Source organism: Triticum urartu, chromosome 7 (genome assembly GCF_003073215.2).
Source record: "Triticum urartu cultivar G1812 chromosome 7, Tu2.1, whole genome shotgun sequence".
Classification (NCBI taxonomy): Eukaryota; Viridiplantae; Streptophyta; class Magnoliopsida; order Poales; family Poaceae; genus Triticum; species Triticum urartu.
This window is the reverse complement of record NC_053028.1, coordinates 647,998,291-648,021,416: the sequence shown is the minus strand read 5'-3', so window position 1 is coordinate 648,021,416 and position 23,126 is coordinate 647,998,291. Positions and strand designations below refer to the sequence as shown.

The 23,126-nt window shown below is 48.3% G+C and overlaps 1 pseudogene; it reads left to right on the top strand.

The window, feature by feature from the left end:
* The window catches only part of LOC125523502, a 43,310-nt pseudogene extending 21,116 nt beyond the window's left edge, over positions 1-22,194 (top strand).
* The last annotated feature ends 932 nt before the right edge of the window (positions 22,195-23,126 follow it).

Sequence of the window (23,126 nt, the reverse complement as noted above, 5' to 3'; positions counted from 1 at the left end):
CCTGGGTGGAAAAATCCTCTTTCTTCCGTGTTTTTCAAACTGTCTCTTTATACTGACGGTCCTATAATATTTCTCTTAGTGGTCAAGCTAAGTCTAAGAAGGCCAAGGTAACTAAGCCGGTGGAAGACCCGCCAGTCCTTGCACCTGAACCGGCAAGGCCACCTTCTCCTCCATTAACTGAAGCTCCAGAAGACCCGCATGTCAATGATGAAGTAAATCCTCCTAAGCCGTCAGTTGATGATACCACCGTGAATCCTTCTGCAACCGGACCATCCAGCTCGGCCAACCTGCCATCACCGTCTGCGTAAGACGTTCTGATCACCGGGAGCCGCTTTGTTGAACCGCGAAATCCCACCGTGTTGGCTCGCCACACGGCGAAACAAGAGGCGTTGGAGAAACAGAAAGTGTGTTTTGATATTTCACACTATGATCATCTGAATGCCAACGACATATTATCTGGTTATCTCAGCCATGTGCACTCCAGCCGTGACTCAGAGATCGAAATGGTGAAGTAGTTGCAGCTGAAATACGAGGTATGTTCTTTCGGCTTACTTATATTCTGCCAGCCCCCAAGTCTTCAGATTATGAGAGAACCGGAATGATTTGTAGACTTTATGATATAGGCTAAGACTTTTTCCTTTTAGATTTTCCTGGAGTTCAATAAAATAGAACAAAGCTTCATCTGTAGTCCCCAAGGGCCGGTTCATTTGACCATAAATGAGCCGGTACTTTGATTTTTCATACTTGTCTTGTACCGTATCCAAAAAACATTGTAATCCGGCTTAACCTTGAGAAACTTGCTGAATAGCATGCATTAGCCCCCAAGTGCCAAGTGTTGTTACTTTGTAAAGTACTTGGGACTCAAAGTATGTTTTAGAGTCATAAGAAATTGTTTTGGCATACATTAGCCCCCAAGTGTCAAGTGGTTTTGCAATGCAAAGTACTTGAGACTTGAATCTTGAATCTTGACTTTTGAACTTTAACTGAAATCTTGACTCATCTGGGTATGTTTTGCAGAATGCCTTATCTGGATTGAGCTCGTAATTAACTGATGCGAAGACCCGGCTGGTGGATTAGGAGGCAGAGATCAAGTCTGCTGACTCCAGACTGCAAGTAAGTCTCTCTGAGACGGAAAAATTAAAAACCAGCTTTACTGCCAAGAAGAAAACCTGGGCTGAATAAAAAACGCTTCTGACACAACGTGCTGAGAAGGCTGAAGCAGCCCTTGAAAAGGTTACGACGGAGCTGACCGGTTTAAAGAACCGGGTGTCACAAATGGTGTCCTCCATCTTTGGTAAGCCATCTGTATTGACCTTTTTACCTTCTTTTGACCCGGACTGCAAGCCGCTAGCTGACCCTTCACGTTCAAAACATAAGCAGGCCCTCAAAGCAAGAATCTGAATCAAGACCACGTGATTAAGCTGAAGGCGGTCTATACCTTAGTAGAGCAGTTGTACATTGGCGCACAATGAGCACTCGCCGCTATCTCTCCTGCCAATCAAGGACCCAACCGGCTCAACGATGTTTTAAAGAAGCTGTCAATCTTGCCCGCCGGGTTCCAAGAAGTCAAGTGCTCCTATGCTAGAGCCGGAGCTTTGACTGCCCTAAGCCGCTCCAAGGCTTGGGTGCCAGATCTAGACCCGTCGGATGTAGCCAGAGGGTATCCTACCGTGAAGGAAGACAGATCTCCCTTTGAACAAGATGACTTCATGGCTTGCGTGCGCGGAGTTCGACCTCAGGCGACTATTCTTGGAGATGAAACCAATATCGACAAATATCAGCCGGGTTTTGATGTGGAAAATAAGAAGATGGCAACTCCCTCGTACAAGGTGACAGATTTGATCCCGCTTGTTCGTGAACATACATTTGCTCCGGAAGTTGATCCGGCCGGCCTGATTGACGAAGATGCATAATTTATTGCCGTGAACGGTTTTGATTGGTCAAAACCAAGCTTCCAATCAGCAGAGGGCGGTGAACCGGCGAGGGAGGAGTGATGACCATCTTCATGGGCTTGTAAAAGCCTTGTAATAGATTAGTTTTGAAAACACTGCATATTCTGCGTATGCCATCGCGCATAAGACACCGTGTGTTACTCTGTGCTTGCTGATGTTAATATATATACATCATATTTATGATTGTCCCTGCAATACTTCAACTCTGTTCCTGCAGATAAAAAGGAAAAAACTGGCTTGGTGGCTTAGTACCAAACGGGCCAGAACACCCGGTTTATAGCCAATATTTTTATCATAGTAAAAAGCAGAACCAGATGTAAGAAGAAAACAAGACTGAAATAACCTTTGATTAATACAGAAAGCAACTGTTCATAAACAATAGCCACACCTGTACCTTCGATCTCCGGACCACCGGTTTAAATGACCCGGGTGATGAAGTTGATAATCCAGTCTTTTTTGAGAAGTCAATCCTTCTGAATACTTAATGAGTATTATGCCCTGGCGTCTTGTTGTCAAATAGTCCAGCCGGTGAAAAGACCATGCTGATTATTTGCGAAATTGAGACAACTAAAAACCAATAAAGCAAAAACAGGTGGTAACGTGGTAACCAAAATTAACCTTGTAATTAAAGGTTGGGGGTTTCTGATTCGAATACGATCAGTAAACCAGACCAAAGGAGTTAAGCTAAGGTTCGAATACGACCATATAGCCCCCAGTAGCTTTGGCGTTGCACCGATCAAGAGGGTACCGACAGCTATGTTCTCTTTGGTTCGAATACGACCTATGTTTGAACAGGAAGCCCCCAAATGACCTTGAGAGGTTTTTAACGACCCTAATTCGAATACGATCCAAGTCGGACCCAAAAGGGGTTAAGCTATGATTCGGATACGATCAAGAAGCCCCCTAGTGAGTTTGGCTTTGAGCCGATCAAAAGGGTTACGACAACTATGTTCTCTTTGGTTCGAATACGACCTATGTTTGAACAGGAAGCCCCCAAGTGACCATGATAGTTGCAGCTAGATTCGAATACGATTGTAAGCTAGGCCAAAAAGGTTAGACTTGATTCAAATATGATCAGCTCCTTAACAGTCATTGGAAAATAGTAAAAAACAACAAAGATGCATAATCTTTAAAAGAAAAGAGACCGATGGTCCTGCTTTATTACTTATCATAGTATATACAACATTAAAGTATGTACATGATGAGAGCCAGTGGCTCAGGTGTAGTATGGCCGAAGTTGAGCAATGTTCCATGGCCGGCGGGTCTCCTCTTCCAACTTACGTGAGTCTTTGTGCTCTCGAACGTCAATGAGGTAATATGACCCGTTGTTTAAGTTCTTGCTGACCACAAAGGGTCCTTCTCAAGGCGGGGATAACTTGTGTGCATCTAACAGATCCTGGATGAGCCGGAGCACCAGGTCGCCTTCTTGAAAGGTCCTGGACTTAACCCCGTGGCTATGATAACGGCGCAGGTCGTATTGATAAATTGTTGATCGAGCTGCTGCTAAGTCTCTTTCCTCATCCAACAAGTCAAGTGCATCCTGTCTGTCTTGTTCATTATTAGCTTCAACATAAGCCGCCACACGGGGCGAGTCATGATGGATGTCACTAGGCAACACTGCTTCTGCTCCATACACCATGAAGAAAGGTGTGTAACCTGTAAACCTGTTAGGTGTGGTGTTGATACTCCACAGTACTGAGGGTAATTCCTCTACCCAACAACCCGGCATTCGCTGCAAGGGGACCATAAGCCGGGGCTTGAGACCTTTTAAGATTTCCTGATTTGCTCTCTCAGCTTGACCATTGGATTGAGGATGAGCTACAGAAGAAACATCAAGCCGAATATGCTCACGTTGACAAAACTCCTCCATAGCCCCTTGAGATAGATTAGTGCCATTGTCAGTGATAATGCTATGTGGAAAACCAAAACATAAGATCACCTTTTTCATGAACTGAACCGTCGTGGCCGCATCACACTTACTCACTAACTCTGCCTCAACCCACTTTGTGAATTTGTCAACTGCCACTAAAAGATGTGTCTTTTTATCCTTAGACCTTTTGAAAGGTCCAACCATGTCAAGCCCCAGACCGCAAACGGCCAAGTGATCGGAATCATCCGTAGCTCTTGAGCCGGCACATGTGCTCGTCGTGCGAATTTTTGACATCTGTCACATCTACTGACCAGATCTTCTGCATCAGCGTGAGCCGTCAACCAGTAAAAACCATGACGAAAAGCCTTAGCCACCGGAGACTTTGACCCGACGTGATGACCACAATCGCCTTCATGGATCTCACGAAGTATTTCTTGGCCTTCAGGGGAAACACACCACTGAAACGCTCCAGAGATGCTGCGATGGTATAGTTCTCCGTCAGAAATCGTCATTGACTTAGACCGCCGGGTTATCTGTCGGGCCAGGGTCTCATCTGCTGGCAGCTCGCCCCGGGTCATATAAGCCAAGAATGACACTGTCCAATCTGGGATGACATGAAGAGTCGCCACCAACTGTGCCTCCGGGTCAGGAATAGCTAGATCTTCTTCTGCAAAACATCCAAAAAGGTGTTAAGTGGCACCGGCTTACGCTGAGATCCCAGCCGGCTTAGAGCATCGGCTGCTTCGTTCTTCCTACGGTCAATGTGTTCCACCTGATATCCTTTAAAATGTCCTGCAACATCATCAACTTCACGGCGATAAGCCGCCATGAGAGGGTCTTTGGAATCCCACTTGCCTGATACCTGTTGAGCCACTAAATCTGAGTCGCCAAGACACCGGACCCGGCTCAGGCTCATCTCTTTGGCCACTCGAAGACCATGGAGCAAGACTTCATATTCTGCTGCATTGTTAGTGCAAGGAAACATCAGCCGCAACACATAACAAAATTTGTCACCTCGAGGGGAGGTCAAAACAACTCCAGCCCCCGAGCCTTCCAACTGTCTGGACCCATCAAAGTGAATAGTCCAATATGTGTTGTCTAGTTTCTCCTCCAGCGTCTGCATCTCTGTCCAGTCATTAATAAAGTCAACCAGCGCCTGAGACTTGATCGCAGTACGTGGCACATACTTCAACCCATGAGATCCAAGTTCAATGGCCCACTTGGCGACTCGTCCAGTAGCCTCTCTATTCTGGATGATGTCCCCAAAGGCGCAGAGCTAACCACAGTGATCGGGTGACCCTGAAAGTAATGCTTGAGCTTCCGGCTTGCCATGAACACCCCGTACACGAGCTTCTGCCAATGTGGATATCTTTGTTTAGATTCAATCAGTACCTCACTGACGTAATAAACCGGCCGTTGAACCGGATGTTCCTTGCCAACCTCTTTGCGCTCCACCACAATTGCCACACTAACAGCCCGTGAGTTAGCGGCTACATATAACAATAGCGGCTCTTTCTCCATTGGAGCAGCAAGAACAGGTGGCTCAGCAAGCTGTTTCTTCAGATCCTCAAAAGCAGAGTTCGCGGCATCACTCCAAACAAAATCATCTGTTTTCTTCATCATCTGATACAAAGGCATCGCCTTCTCCCCTAACCGGCTTATGAACCGGCTTAAAGCAGCCACACGACCCGCCAACCGTTGAACGTCATTGATGCATGTTGGTTTGGCCAGGGATGTGATTGCCTTAATCTTCTCCGGGTTAGCTTCAATACCTCGGTTGGACACCAAAAAACCCAAGAGCTTGCCGGCTGGGACTCCCAAAACACACTTAGCTGGGTTAAGCATCATTTTGTAGACCCGGAGGTTATCGAAGGTCTCTTTCAGATCTGTGACCAAGGTTTCCTCTTTCCTGGACTTTAACACTATATCATCCACATAAGCATGAACATTACGCCCAATCCGATTATGAAGACAATTCTGCACACACCGTTGATAAGTCGCCTGGGCACTCTTAAGCCCAAAAGGCATAGACACAGAGCAGAAAGCTCCAAACGAAGTGATAAAAGATGTCTTCTCCTGATCTTTGACTGCCATCTTGATCTGATGATAACCTGAATAAGCATCCAAAAAACTCAAACGTGCGCAACCCGCCCATCGATGATCTAATTAATAAGGGGGAGAGCAAAACGGTCAGCCGGACAAGCCTTGTTTAAATCAGTGTAATCCACACACATACGCCAGGTGCCGTTCTTTTTGAGTACAAGCACCGGGTTGGCTAACCACTCTGGGTGAAAGACTTCCACCTCTTCTCCAATGGCCTTGCGCCTTTCCTCGTTGAACCATCGGAGAAATTGTCTAACCGGTTTAAACTTTGGATCAATATTGAGAGTGTGCTCTGCGAGTTCCCTCGGGACACCCGGCATGTCGGAAGGTTTCCATGGAAAGATGTCCCGGTTCTCACGGATGAACTCGATGAGCGCACTTTCCTATTTCGGATCCAAGTTTGCACTGATGATGAACTGCTTGGATGAGTCGCCAGGCACAAAGTCAACCATCTTGGTGTCATTAGCTGATTTGAATTTCAACACCGGCTCATGCTTCATTGTTGGTTTCTTTAAAGACATCATGTCTGCCGGGTCAACATGATCCTTATAAAACTTTAACTCCTCGGTTGCACAAACAGACTCAGCATATGCAGCATCACCTTCTTCACACTCCAGGGCTATTTTCCGACTTCCATGTACTGTAATGGTGCCCTTATAACCCGGCATCTTGAGCTGCAAATACACATAACACGGCCGAGCCATGAACTTGGCATAAGCCAGCCGTCCAAACAGAGCATGACATTGGCTTTTGATCTTAACCACCTCAAAGGTTAATTTTTCTGCTCTGGAGTCATACCCATCCCCAAAGGCTACTTCCAGTTCAATCTTACCAACTGGGTATGCCGACTTGCCAGGTACCACACCATGAAAAACAGTGTTGGATTGCCTAACACTCTTATCAGTCAACCCCATCTGACGGAACGTCTCATAGTAGAGGATGTTGATGCTGCTGCCTCAATCCATGAGCACCTTAGTGAATTTATATCCACCAACCTAAGGCGCTACTACCAAGGCCAAGTGACCCGGATTATCAACCCGGGGTGGATGATCCTCTCTGCTTCACACAATAGGCTGTTCGGACTGAAGGAAATATGCCCTAGAGGCAATAATAAAGTTATTATTTATTTCCTTATATCATGATAAATGTTTATTATTCATGCTAGAATTGTATTAACCGGAAACATAATACATGTGTGAATACATAAACAAACAGAGTGTCACTAGTATACCTCTACTTGACTAGCTCGTTGATCGAAGATGGTTATGTTTCCTAACCATAGACATGAGTTGTCATTTGATTAACGGGATCACATCATTAGGAGAATGATGTGATTGACTTGACCCATTCCGTTAGCTTAGCACTTGATCGTTTAGTTTGTTGCTATTGCTTTCTTCATAACTTATACATGTTCCTATGACTATGAGATTATGCAACTCCCGTTTACCGGAGGAACACTTTGTGTGCTACCAAACATCACAACGTAACTGGGTGATTATAAAGGTGCTCTACAGGTGTCTCCAAAGGTACTTGTTGGGTTGGCGTATTTCGAGATTAGGATTTGTCACTCCGATTGTCGGAGAGGTGTCTCTGGGCCCTCTCGGTAATGCACATCACTCAAGCCTTCCAAGCATTGCAACTAATAAGTTAGTTGCGGGATGATGTATTACGGAACGAGTAAAGAGACTTGCCGGTAACAAGATTGAACAAAGTATTAAGATACCGATGATCGAATCTCGGGCAAGTAACATACCAATGACAAAGGGAACAACGTATGTTGTTATGCGGTCTGACCGATAAAGATCTTCGTAGAATATGTAGGAGCCAATATGAGAATCCAAGTTCCGCTATTGGTTATTGACCGGAGACGTGTCTCGGTCATGTCTACATAGTTCTCGAACCCGTAGGGTCCGCACGCTTAAAGTTCGGTGACGATCGTAATTAGGGTTTTTGTGTTTTGATGTACCGAAGGTTGTTCGGAGTCCCATATGTGATCACGGACATGACGAGGAGTCTCGAAATGTTCAAGACATAAAGATTGATATATTGGAAGCCTATATTTGGATATCGGAAATGTTTCGGGTGAAATCGGGATTTTACCGGAGTACCGGGGGGTTACCGGGGGGGGGGGGGTTATTGGGCCTACAAGGGCCATAAGGGAGAAGAGGAGGGCCGGCCAGGGCAGGCCGCGTGCCCCCTCCCCCCTAGTCCGAATAGGACAAGGAAGGGGGGGCGGCGCCCCCCTTTCCTCTTTCTCCCTTCCCCCTTCCTTTTCCAACAAGGCAAGAGGGGGGAGTCCTACTCCCGGTGGGAGTAGGACTCCTCCAGGCGCACCCCTAGGGCCGGCCGCACCTCCCCCTCTCCCTCCTTTATATACGGGGGCAAGGGGCACCCCATGACACACAAGTTGATCTTCGTGATCGTTCCTTAGCCGTGTGCGGTGCCCCCTTCCACCATATTCCACCTCGGTCATATCGTAGCAGTGCTTAGGCGAAGCCCTGCGTCGGTAGAACATCATTACCGTCATCACGCCGTCGTGCTGACGAAACTCTCCCTCAATGTTTTGCTGGATCGGAGCTCGAGGGACGTCACCGAGTTGAACGTGTGCAGAACTCGGAGGTGTCGTACATTCGGTACTTGGATCGGTCGGATCGGGAAGACGTACGACTACTTCCTCTATGTTGTGTCAACGCTTCCATTGCCGGTCTACGAGGGTACGTAGACAACACTCTCCCCTCTCGTTGCTATGCATCACCATGATCTTGCGTGTGCGTAGGAATTTTTTTGAAATTACTATGTTCCCCAACAGTGGCATCCGAGCCTAGGTTTTATGCGTTGATGTTGTGCACGAGTAGAACACAAGTGAGTTGTGGGCGATATAAGTCATACTGCTTACCAGCATGCCATACTTTGGTTCGGCGGTATTGTTGGATGAAGCGGCCCGGCCGACATTACGCGTACGCTTACGCGAGACTGGTTCTACCGACGTGCTTTACACACAGGTGGCTGGCGGGTGTCAGTTTCTCCAACTTTAGTTGAACCAAGTGTGGCTATGCCCGGTCCTTGCGAAGGTTAAAACAGCACCAACTTGACAAACTATCGTTGTGGTTTTGATGCGTAGGTAAGAACGGTTCTTGCTAAGCCCGTAGCAGCCACGTAAAACTTGCAACAACAAAGTAGAGGACGTCTAACTTGTTTTTGCAGGGCATGTTGTGATGTGATATGGTCAAGACATGGTGCTAAATTTTATTGTATGAGATGATCATGTTTCGTAACCGAGTTATCGACAACTGGCAGGAGCCATATGGCTGTCGCTTTATTGTATGCAATGCAATTGCGCTATAATGCTTTACTTTATCACTAAGCGGTAGCGATAGTTGTGGAAGCATAAGATTGGCGATACGACAACGATGTTACGATGGTGATCAAGGTGTCGCGCCGGTGACGATGGTGATCATGACGGTGCTTCGGAGATGGAGATCACAAGCAGAAGATGATGATGGCCATATCATATCACTTATATTGATTGCATGTGATGTTTATCTTTTATGCATCTTATCTTGCTTTGATTGACGGTAGCATTATAAGATGATCTCTCACTAAATTTCAAGATAAAAGTGTTCTCCCTGAGTATGCACCGTTGCCAAAGTTCGTCGTGCCCAGACACCACGTGATGATCGGGTGTGATAAGCTCTACGTCCAACTACAATGGGTGCAAGCCAGTTTTGCACACGCAGAATACTCAGGTTAAACTTGACGAGCCTAGCATATGCAGATATGGCCTCGGAACACTGAGCCTGAAAGGTCGAGCGTGAATCATATAGTAGATATGATCAACATATTGATGTTCACCATTGAAAGCTACTCCATTTCACGTGATGATCGGTTATGGTTTAGTTGATTTGGATCACGTGATCACTTAGAAGATTAGAGGGATGTCTTTCTAAGTGGGAGTTCTTAAGTAATATGATTAATCGAACTTAAATTTATCATGAACTTAGTACCTGATAGTATCTTGCTTGTCTATGTTTGATTGTAGATAGATGGCCCGTGCTGTTATTCCGTTGAATTTTAATGCGTTCCTTGAGAAAGCAAAGTTGAAAGATGATGGTAGCAATTACACGGACTGGGTCCGTAACTTAAGGATTATCCTCATTGCTGCACAGAAGAATTACGTCCTGGAAGCACCGCTAGGTGCCAGGCCTGCTGCTGGAGCAACACCAGATGTTATGAACGTCTGGCAGAGCAAAGCTGATGACTACTCGATAGTTCAGTGGTGAAGTTGAAAATCATCGTAACAAGAAAATAAAGTTTCTACGATCTGATCGTGGAGGAGAATATTTGAGTTACGAGTTTGGTCTACATTTGAAACAATGCGGAATAGTTTTGTAACTAAAGCCACCGGAACACCACAGCGTAATGGTGTGTCCGAACGTCGAAATCGTACTTTACTAGATATGGTGCGATCTATGATGTCTCTTACAGATTTACCGCTATCGTTTTGGGGTTATGCTTTAGAGACGGCTGCATTCACGTTAAATAGGGCACCATCGAAATCTGTTGAGACGACACCTTATGAACTGTGGTTTGGCAAGAAACCAAAGTTGTCATTTCAGAAAGTTTGGGGTTGCGATGCTTATGTGAAAAAGCTTCAACCTGATAAGCTCGAACCCAAATCGGAGAAATGTGTCTTCATATGATACCCAAAGGAAACTGTTGGGTACACCTTCTATCACAGATCCGAAGGCAAGACTTTCGTTGCTAAGAATGGATCCTTTCTAGAGAAGGAGTTTCTCTCGAAAGAAGTGAGTGGGAGAAAAGTAGAACTTGATGAGGTAACTGTACTTGCTCCCTTATTGGAAAGTAGTACATCACAGAAACCGGTTTCTGTGACACCTACACCAATTAGTGAGGAAGCTAATGATAATGATCATGAAACTTCAGATCAAGTTACTACCGAACCTCGTAGATCAACCAGAGTAAGATCCGCACCAGAGTGGTACGGTAATCCTGTTCTGGAAGTCATGCTACTAGATCATGATGAACCTACGAACTATGAAGAAGCGATGGTGAGCCCAGATTCCGCAAAGTGGCTAGAAGCCATGAAATCTGAGATGGGATCCATGTATGAGAACAAAGTGTGGACTTTGGTTGACTTGTCCGTTGATCGGCAAGCAATTGAGAATAAATGGATCTTCAAGATGAAGACTGACGCTGACGGTAATGTTACTGTCTACAAAGCTCGACTTGTTGCGAAAGGTTTTCGACAAGTTCAAGGGATTGACTACGATGAGACCTTCTCACCCGTAGCGATGCTTAAGTCTGTCCGAATCATGTTAGAAATTGCCGCATTTTATGATTATGAAATTTGGCAAATGGATGTCAAAAATGCATTCCTGAAGGTTTTGTCGATCCAAAGGGAGCTAACAAAGTGTGCAAGCTCCAGCGATCCATTTATGGACTGGTGCAAGCCTCTTGGAGTTGGAATAAACGCTTTGATAGTGTGATCAAAGCATTTGGTTTTGTACAGACTTTTGGAGAAGCGTGTATTTACAAAAAAGTGAGTGGGAGCTCTGTAGCATTTCTAATATTATATGTGGATGACATATTATTGATTGGAAATGATATAGAATTTCTAGATAGCATAAAGGGATACTTGAATAAGAGTTTTTCAATGAAAGACCTCGGTGAAGCTGCTTACATATTGGTTATTAAGATCTATAGAGATAGATCAAGACGCTTAATTGGACTTTCACAAAGCACATACCTTGACAAAGTTTTGAAGAAGTTCAAAATGGATCAAGCAAAGAAAGGGTTCTTGCCTGTGTTACAAGGTGTGAAGTTGAGTAAGACTCAATGTCCGACCACCGCAGAAGATAGAGAGAAAATGAAAGATGTTCCCTATGCTTCAGCCATAGGCTCTATCATGTATGCAATGCTGTGTACCAGACCTGATGTGTGCCTTGCTATAAGTCTAGCAGGGAGGTACCAAAGTACTCCAGGAGTGGATCACTGGACAGCGGTCAAGAACATCCTGAAATACCTGAAAAGGACTAAGGATATGTTTCTCGTATATGGAGGTGACAAAGTGCTCATCGTAAATGGTTACGTTGATGAAAGCTTTGACACTGATCCGGACGATTCTAAATCGCAAACCGGATACGTGTGTATACTGAACGGTGGAGCTGTCAGTTGGTGCAGTTCTAAACAAAGCGTCGTGGCGGTATCTACATGTGAAGCGGAGTACATAGCTGCTTCGGAAGCAGCAAATGAAGGAGTCTGGATGAAGGAGTTCATATCCGATCTAGGTGTCATACCTAGTGCATCGGGTCCAATGAAAATCTTTTGTGACAATACTGGTGCAATTGCCTTGGCGAAAGAATCCAGATTTCACAAGAGAACCAAGCACATCAAGAGACGCTTCAATTCCATTCGGGATTTAGTCCAAGTGGGAGACATAGAAATTTGCAAGATACATACGGATCTGAATGTTGCAGACCCGCTGACTAAGCCTCTTCCACGAGCAAAACATGATCAGCACCAAGGCTCCATGGGTGTTAGAATCATTACTGTGTATTCTAGATTATTGACTCTAGTGCAAGTGGGAGACTGAAGAAAATATGCCCTAGAGGCAATAATAAAGTTATTATTTATTTCCTTATATCATGATAAATGTTTATTATTCATGCTAGAATTGTATTAACCGGAAACATAATACATGTGTGAATACATATACAAATAGAGTGTTACTAGTATGCCTCTACTTGACTAGCTCGTTGATCGAAGATGGTTATGTTTCCTAACCATAGACATGAGTTGTCATTTGATTAACGGGATCACATCATTAGGAGAATGATGTGATTGACTTGACCCATTCCGTTAGCTTAGCACTTGATCATTTAGTTTGTTGCTATTGCTTTCTTCATAACTTATACATGTTCCTATGACTATGAGATTATGCAACTCCCGTTTACCAGAGGAACACTTTGTGTGCTACCAAACGTCACAACGTAACTGGGTGATTATAAAGTGCTCTACAGGTGTCTCCGAAGGTACTTGTTTGGTTGGCGTATTTCGAGATTAGGATTTGTCACTCTGATTGTCGGAGAGGTATCTCTCGGCCCTCTCGGTAATGCACATCACTCAAGCCTTGCAAGCATTGCAACTAATAAGTTAGTTGCGGGATGATGTATTACGGAACGAGTAAAGAGACTTGCCGGTAACGAGATTGAACTAGGTATTAAGATACCGACAATCGAATCTCGGGCAAGTAACATACCGATGACAAAGGGAACAACGTATGTTGTTATGTGGTCTGACCGATAAAGATCTTCATAGAATATGTAGGAGCCAATATGAGCATCCAGGTTCCGCTATTTGTTATTGACCGGAGACGTGTCTCGGTCATGTCTACATAGTTCTCGAACCCGTAGGGCCCGCACGCTTAAAGTTTGGTGACGATCGTAATTAGGGCTTTTGCATTTTGATGTACCGAAGGTTGTTCGGAGTCCCGGATGTGATCACGGACATGACGAGGAGTCTCGAAATGGTCTAGACATAAAGATTGATATATTGGAAGCCTATATTTGGATATCGGAAACGTTCCGGGTGAAATCGGGATTTTACCGGAGTACCGGGGGGTTACTGGAATCCCCCCCGGGGGTTATTGGGCCTACATGGGCCATAAGGGAGAAGAGGAGGGCCGGCCAGGGCAGGCCACGCGCCCCCTCCCCCCTAGTCCGAATAGGACAAGGAAGGGGGGGTGCCCCCTTTCCTCTTTCTCCCTTCCCCCTTCCTTTTCCAACAAGGCAAGAGGGGGGAGTCCTACTCCCGGTGGGAGTAGGACTCCTCCAGGCGCACCCCTAGGGCCGGCCGCACCTCCCCCTCTCCCTCCTTTATATACGAGGGCAAGGGGGCACCCCATGACACACAAGTTGATCTTCGTGATCGTTCCTTAGCCGTGTGCGGTGCCCCCTTCCACCATATTCCACCTCGGTCATATCGTAGCAGTGCTTAGGCGAAGCCTTGCGTCGGTAGAACATCATTACCGTCATCACGCCGTCATGCTGACGAAACTCTCCCTCAACGTTTTGCTGGATCGGAGCTCGAGGGACGTCACCGAGTTGAACGTGTGCAGAACTCGGAGGTGTCGTACGTTCGGTACTTGGATTGGTCGGATCGGGAAGACGTACGACTACTTCCTCTACGTTGTGTCAATGCTTCTGTTGCTGGTCTATGAGGGTACGCAGACAACACTCTCCCCTCTTGTTGCTATGCATCACCATGATCTTGCGTGTGCGTAGGAATTTTTTTGAAATTACTACGTTTCCCAACACGGACCACCGTAAGTAACATGGAATCGCCGGCTCAACGGCATTGACGGCCCTCTTGTGAAGCTTCTGGTCCCTCTTACATAAGCTAGTGGTGAACACATGGTATTGCCCACTATTCAACTGTTTTGGGTTGCTCTGATATCCGGACTGTTGCTGCTGATTACCTTGGCCGGGTTGTGAATTATAGCCTCCCTGGTTACCTGGATGGCCCTGACCGTGAAATCCTCCTCCACCTGAACCGGCGCCCGGGCCATGGAAACCGCCCCCACCTGAACCGCCGCCTGGGCCGTGACCTCCATCAAATGCATTTAAATTTTTAAACGCCTTCAGGATTGTACAATCCTTCCACAGGTGGGTGTCTGGCTTCTCCCGGGTGTCGTGTCTTGGACAAGGTTCATTCAATAGTTGCTCAAGGGTGGGATCTGACCCGCCCGACCGAGGGGGTTGCCTGCCCTTGCGCCGTTGATTGCCGCCCTGTGCATTGGTGTTAGCGACAAATTCATCACCCTTACGTTTATTACCTCCTTGATTTGCCAGGTTATGCTGGTGACCCTTGCCGTTGCCGTTCTTCTTTCCCTTCCCTGTCTTTTCTTCGTCAGACACCGGGTCTTCGGTACTATCAGAATCAGCATACTTGACGAGAGACGCCATCAACTGGCCCATGTCATTGCAGTCACGCTTGAGCCGCCCCAATTTCTGCTTCAGAGGTTCAAAACGGCAGTTTTTCTCCAACATCAAAACTGCTGAGCCGGCATCCATCTTATCAGATGAATGTATTATCTCCTTGACCCGGCGCACCCAATGGGTTGTAGATTCACCGTCCTCTTGTTTACAATTAGTCAGGTCCACAATCGACATGGGTTGTTTACATGTGTCTTTGAAGTTCTGAATGAACCGGGCCTTCAACTCCGCCCATGAGCCGATAGAATTGGGTGGCAACCCCTTCAACCAAGTACGAGCTGTTCCATCCAACATCATAGTGAAATACTTGGCCATTGCCGCGTCGCTGACCTCCAACAACTCCATAGCCATCTCATAACTCTCAATCCAAGCCCCAGGCTGCAAGTCGGCCGTGTAATTAGGCACCTTACGAGGCCCTTGAAGTCCATTGGCAAACGCTCATTACGTATGGCCGGCACCAGGCAAGGGACACCTCAGGTTCTTGTGGCCACTCCTGCCTCAACCGAGGTTGCTGGATAAGCCGGAAAAGTTTGATGAGCCGCCTGCTCCGCTGCCAGTTGAACTGCTCGCTCAGCCTCTTGTCGGATCCTCTCCTGATCCGCCAAGTTAAGGGCTCCAGCCTGTATCGGCTCATGCCTGTGCGGCCGGTTGCGGCGTTGAGCATTGCTTGACATGTCAGCTGAGTCCATATGCCTACTGTAGCTTGGGCTCGGGCTCGGGCGAGGAGTTGAATGGATCCTGTCTCGACTATAGGAGTACGCATCTTGCTGTGCCAGAGCTGTTTGAAGAAGTTCTCTCACCCTTCGCGTTTTGATTGCCGGCGGCGAGTCGCCTTCCATCGGGAGAGCCGCCAAACGAGCCGACGTTGCAATGAGGTTTTCCAAGGGATTGGAGAAGTGACCCGGCGGTGTTGGTACATAATGAGGCAGAGCGGTATGTACACGAGGTGGTTCCATGGCGCGCGGTTGAACCGGTGCCCCGGGCATCGTGATCCGATTTGCCTCCGGCGGGTTGCTTGCCCTAGCCCCGGGTGTATGAAAAAAGTTCCTAGGATCGAGCGTCAGAGGTAGACGTGACTGAGTTTTCTGATGCCTTCTTCTCATAACCTCGTTTGACGCGTTCAGATCCACCGAGAGCCGGAAAGTCTCCGCTTGAAGCTGTTGAGCACGAACGTCCAAAGCCGCCCGCGCCGCTGCCATCCTGACCTCCTCTGCTGCTAAATTTTCTTTAGCTTGTACCATCTCTTCACGTACGCGTGCCACCTCTGCGTCATGCTGGGCCTTATCCGCCGGCACTTCCACGGCAGTCAACAGAGTCGTCAGTTTATCCATGAGGTCCATTAGAATCTGAGCCGGGGGGCGCACAGGGTCTCCTGACCCGGCTGTGGCCGACCCGGTAGTTGTTGCCGCTGCTGCTATGGAGTTCTGCCCGGGCTGTGTTCCTGCCATGAAGACTCCGGCCCAATTCGGCGGCTCAAGGGGGTCCGGAATACTGCTGCCATCAGAACAGCCCCCGAGCATGCCATCATGCAGCTGATACAAAGAGTATGTCTCGCCTGTTCATGATGTATCGTCAGAACAGACGGCCGTCTCACCGCCATCCACCGATCCTTCAGAGTATTCACCGCTGTGGACGCAGCCTACGAAAACATGCTTCACGACAGATTGAACACGGGTGGTCCTCGCGCGCTGAGCCGTTTCGACAAGGTTGGTGTGGACGTCCGGCTCAGGGCCCGACTCGCCGATCTGGCCGATGAAGACATGAATTCCGCCGAAGGGGACCCGGTACCCGTACTCGATTGAGCTGGCCTCGGGGCCCCAGCCTTCGTCGTCGATGTAGAGCTTGCCGCGACGACTCTTGGTCATCCGGCCCACAACGTATCCCTTGAGCCCTTCGAAGTTGCCCTTCAAGAACTCAAATCCACCGTGCGCTGGCCCCACGGTGGGCGCCAAGTGTCGTGGAATTGTCACGGCAGATGTCCTAGCAGAAGGACTTAGTCGTAGGGCCATCGCAACTAGGAAGCTTAAAGGGGTTAATCGGGACAAAGGACACGAGAGGTTTTATACTAGTTCGGCCCCTTACGATGAAGGTAAAAGCCTATGTCTAGTTGTGTTGGTATTGCTGGGGTTTCGATCACCAAGAGGCTAATTCGCCGGCTTGGTTATCGATCTCTTGTTTCTTTCCCTAAGCCACCACCGGGTCGTCCCCTTATATACACGGGTTGACGCCTGGTGGCTTACAGAGTCCCGGCCGTCTCATAAAACGTGTCCGACTCGGCGACTTCTTTTACATGCCTTTCCTTACAAGTCTTTCCTTACATACGACGATTTACAATATTGGGCTTTAGGCCACCTCCGGGCCTTTAGGCCTTCTATAAGGTTTAATAAACTATCACCTTGAGTGTTTACTGGGCTTCCTTCGTGACCCGCAATTGGGGCTGACCCGGCCCCTATTGGGCGGGTCATAACTGATAGTTATATCCCCAACAGCCCCGCTAACCAAAACCCAGGAGAAGGGACGGGCTACCTCCACCCACACCGCACCGCCAAGCACCAACCGCCGCCGTTGAAGCCGTTGCAGACGTGTCACCGGCCAGTGCACCACCCCTGGCCGCTCATAGCCACCCGAGCCCATGGGATCAAGCCCCCACGAGCGGATCCACCCACAGCCGCCAGCTCGCACCATCTACAGCCCGCATCACCCGTCGCCGCTGGGATCTAGATCCAGGCGCTGCCCGGTCTAAAGGCCCGACTGCTGCTAGCACGCCCCACGCCCCCACCAGGGAAGAACACGCAACCGCCCTGCCGCCGAGCCCCACGCCCAGCCCTGCGCCCCTGTTGGCCAGCAGCAGTACGCGCCGCCACTACTGAGCGAGGAGCCGCCACCCACACTAGTTGGGCTTTGCCCGGCGGCGCGCCCAGGCGGTGGCAGGGGGAGGAGGCCGGGATGAGGGGAGAGCTAGAGAGAGAGAGGCCCGTCTAGTAGCCTCGTGGGGCGGTACACAGGAGTAGGAGGGGGTCGGGAGGTAGATTGTTGCCTATGTTGGTTGTGTGCCGTTGGAAATGTCACCAATGTACATGTGTCGATCTGTGTACGGTGTACCATTTCAGTTTATAGCTTTTTTCCGACTTCTGAGTGTAATACAGCCCAGTTTAGCTAAATGACAGTCGACTGATTTTCTAATTGGGGCAAGTCAATTTTTGAGAGTTCGTCGGAGTTCGCCGGAGAGAAGGAAGGAGAAGGAAGGGGCTCACCGGTGGGCTACCCCATTATCTATCTCAGGGTTTAGGATGGGGTCGGTGGTGCACTTCGGCGGAGAAAAAAAATCCAAACGCGGGTGGGGCTAGAGGGATGGCTGGGGGCGGCGGCTAGATCAGTGGTGGGGGATGGTTCCGGGGAGGGGGTGGGGGGTCAGCGAGGCGGTCACGGGCAGCGGTGGTCAGCGGTTCGGTCGGCGGCATGTTTGATGGTCTGGGAAGAAGAAGAAGGTCCATACGCCGTACAATCTTCATCCAACGGTCCACACCAGTTGACTAACCCTAACTAAAAAACCAGTCGATTAACGTGTAGCCGCACCCAATGCAGCCTAGTACCGGGTGGCTGCTTTTGGTTGGAATCCTGGAACTGTAATATCATATCACGCTGGTTTCATTGTGAGAAAATGGAACCAGGGAGGCTGCCACCGTATTCATCATCTGAGAAAAAGGGAAGTGAAACAAAACCGATGTATGCATGGTTGTGTTTGTTCGAGCGTTTCTTTTTAGTGTTGCGGTTCGTGTTTATTCGAGCGTTCGATCCCCTGTTCAATGCGGAGCCAGGAACGCACGCACGCATTAATCCTTTCGGCAGTTTCGGCCGTTCGTCGGGTCGAGGCGAATGTATATAAACCGGTCGAGCAAGTCGCGTTGTGCATCTACGAACGCGTCTCCGTCTCAATCAGTGTGATCTCGAGCTATCGACTGACCACCGACAGTTTCCAGGCGCCGGTCGGAGGGGAAACCGATGGCTCGCGCCGTCCTGGTCGCCGCGCTCGTCCTCTGCGCCGCCGCCGCCCTGGCGCACGCCGGCCGCGTCATACCAGAGGAGGAGCGGGTGTCCCGCGGCCTCGAGGCGTCGTCGTGGCTGCAGCCGCCGGCCGAGGCTCCGTCGCCGTACGCCGGCGGCGTAGAACTGAGAGGCCGCGGTAGCACCGGAGGCTACGGCAACGTCGTCGTGGACGTGCTGTGGTTCGTGATCAAGTGGGCCAACGACGCCTACGCCGCCGCCGGCAGACGCAAGCTCCAATGAAGCCGGCGGCCGGCGTTCGTCCTAGCTGCGTCCGTCGCGCTCTCTGGTCACCTCCTCTGTCCCTAGAACGGAGTAAGAACGTAATAACGCTGCACGCATATAATGCGTACGTCCATGTCATCTGTCGGTGGAGATTCAACAATAAGAGGATGATACTTCCCACTCTGTTCCCGCTCTGGTTTATCTAGTTTGCTCACGAAGTCCTGCACTTTGTAGTACGTTGTGACCATGAGATGAGATGTTGTTCGTGCAGTCTTCTGAAATTTCACCCCGCTTACGCAAGAGAGCTTCTCACGATGAGTCGATGACGCGCTTCTCTCTGTTCCTCCTGTTCTGCGATGCAGGTTACACATGCACAGTGCTTAGGTTGGGCTTTATGTCTGGGCCTAATTGGCCAGCATGGATCGATAAAGACCACCTCGCAGCTGCAGTTCTCTCGTTGGAGACTTCGTCGAGACTGCTTCGTGGTCGTGGTAGGGACGGACTCCGCAACCGCCTCTCCTGCCGGTACGTTCAGGTGTATCCTTTCTCCCATCCCATGTATAAATTCCCCACAGGCATCGACCCCCTTGCAGCCAATCCACTCGCCCGCTGATTCCGATCGAGAAAATCCGCCGCCGCAACACAGCGATCGATCTTTAATTATTAGCTCGCGCGACCCGTCCCGTCCGTCAAGGTATGCGCGCGCCACCGATTCCCTGTTCGTTCATGTTGTGAGATTGATTTAGGTGTTTTTCTTGATGCGGCCAACGCGATTAGATAATGAGATTCGTGTCGATCGCTCTACCGTGTCGACCTAAGATTTTGTTTCTATGCTGATAGATTGATTGAAAGATAATCGAGTTTTTGTTGAGGACGAGCGAGTGCATCTCGATCAATCATACTCGTGTAGATTTCAATCAAATGCCCGTGGGGGCTCATCTAGGGCTCAAGATGGCAACGGGGACGAAACCCATCGGCTTTTGCCTTCCCAAACCCATCCTTACGAGAAAATCGTAAACCCGTCCCATCCCTATCGCCATGCGCGGGGTTAGTTTTCTGCCCGTCCCCTAAACCCATCGAGTTTCGGGGAACCCACAAGAAAATCAAAATATTTAAACAAACATAGTGGCGACAAAGAATAACATTTCAGCAGCAAAACAAGCACATTTCAGCATCATAACTTGAGCAAATTTCAACAAAAAACAATAGTACATGGTTCAACAGATATATAGAGTGTATTTCAGCAGCATGATACCACATTTCAGCAACAAAAATGATCAGATTTCAGCAAGAAAGATGATAAGCCACACATGGTTCAACAAGATGTGCAATTACATAAGTTTTAAAATAGAATTCTTGGTTTGGCCTTCGAACGTTGGGGGGTGGGGGCTCGGTCGCTCAGGCTCGATAGCTTTGGTTTGGGCCGCACCGGATCAGTGCTTGGTAAAAAAAAATGTATTTTGCCGGGTTTACCGGGTTTCGGGTTCGGGGACTGCCGAAACGGGTGCAAACCCACGAAACATGTCGGGTTGTATAATATGTCCAACTATAGCCCCACAGGGATGAAAATACATCCATCCCCGTCCCCTAATAAGGTAAAAACCCGCGGGGACGTGGGTTTCGGGGGTCCATTGCCATCTTGATCTAGGGCTGCTCAATAGATTTGGGCCGGTTAGTTCTGGGCCTGCTGTTTATTGCGGCATCAGATATTGATCCACGATCTGGCTTTATAATGGACCCTTCTTGCAAAGATCTGCTTAATTTATACTGGAAATAGATCCTAACAGAGATTATTGCCTTTTCACTTTTGCTATGCGGTTGTTATTTGTTTTTTTGTTAATTCTGAACTGCGGATTTACTATCTGTTACTCCCTTGAACTAAAATGCTCCGTTTGCAATTTTCAGTTATGCATACATATCACATCATTTACATTAGTGCCCTTTGTCTCGTGGCTTTGCTAATCGGTTTAACTATTCATGTAAGCCTCTTCCTTGGTGACTTATCCTGCTTTGTTGTAATTCCCACTTATGCAGATGCAGATCTTCGTGAAGACACTCACCAGCAAGATCATCACGCTTGAGGTCGAGTCCTCTGACACAGTCGACAATGTGAAGGCGATATTCCAGGATAAGGAGGGTATCCCGGTGGACCGGCAGCGCCTCATCTTTGCTCGCAAGCAGCTTGAGGATGGTCGGACACTTGGTGATTACAATATACAGAAGGAGTCCACCCTCCACCTGGTGCTCAGGCTCAGGGCTGATATGCATTTCTTTGTGATGACACTCACTGGCAAGATCATCATGTTTGATCTGTTCTCTGACACAATTGATAATGCAAGGCGAAGATCCAGGATAAGGAGGGTGTCCCGCCGGACCAGCAGGGCCTCATCTTTGTTGGCAAGCAACTGGAAGATGGCCGGACCCTGGCCGAATATAACATCCAGAAGGAGTCGACACTCTACCTTGTGCTGAGGCTTATGCAAATCTTCATGAAGACCCTCACCAGCAAGACAATCACCCTTGAGGTTGAGTCTTTTGACACGATTGACAATGTCAAAGCGAAGATCAGGGACAAGGAGTGCATCCTGCCAGACCAGCAGTGGTTGATATTTGCCCGCAAGCAACTTGAGGACCATCACCTTGGAGGTGGAATCGTCGGACACCATTGACAACGTGAAGGCGAATACCCAAGACAAGGAAGGACAGCTCGATGACGGACGCACCCTTGCTGATTACAACATTCAGAAGGAGTCTACACTCCACTTGGTGCTCCGTCTTCGTGGTGGACAGCGAATTTCTTTGGGCTCCTGAAAATTTGGTTCGCATGTCTGTTGAGCCTAGTGGCCTCTTCTTTCGTCAACGTCGTCTTTTGTTACGTGAAGTTTGTGTCATGTGTCGTTTCTGCACCTCTTTATCCGTGTGCAATTTGTGAGAACATCTGGTGCTGCCTTTGAGCAGATGCTTGGTCTATGTTATGAATAAGTTGACCTCAGTCCTCTTGATATTTGATGACCTGTGTTGTGTTGGTCCTGTGGTCGTTTTTGCTATCAAAGATCGTAACTTCAGATTTGGCATTTCCACGTTTGCTGGTCAGTTCCAAACATCTAATTTATGAATAGGTGTACCCTGAATTCTTCTTGATACGTGAACATCATCATAGATGTTCAGGTCGTGGCGTTTCCAGTCTGCCACTGAACTTGCCTGTGTTGTTGTTTGCAGGTCTAGCGATGCACACCGGCGTGATTTCATCTGAAACTAAATAAGTTGGGTGATTGTTGTATTGGCCGATGTTCAGATCGTCTATATAAAGCCGCTGTTCAGCGAAATCTGCAGATTGCAGGTTTCCTTTTCCCGCACTAGGGCATCAACACTGCCCATCAAAACGAACTCCCAAAACATTCGTGGACGCTTTCTCAAAATAGGCTCACACCCTGCTTTATACATAATGCAAACATCATAGTACACGGCGAAACATTACAAGGTAATGAGAAGACCCTCTTACAAAGCAGATCTTTGTGTAAGGCACTCACCGCCAAGACCATCATTACAACCCCCCCGACCAGCAGCGGCTGATCTAGTGCCGTTACTGAGAATCTTTATTCCTGTGCCACCTGTGAGAACATTAATAAGTGAACCTGAATCTTAATTCTTGTTAACCTGAAATGTTCTTATCCTGTGATCACGCTTGTGCTGGTCCTGTGATAGTTTTTGCTCATCATAGATATTTAGAACATCAGATTATAGTGCCGGTGCGCCCTGGCGTTCCACTCAACCTTGCTGTTCTCTTCTTGCTTGCCGGTCTGGTCCCAAACGTCTGATGCATTCATTTTTGTATGTTCTGCCATGTTCAGAAGGTAGATTCAGAGCAGCTGTTTAGTGGATAGTGTAGGTTTCCACCTGCAGACTGCCGCCGATTTG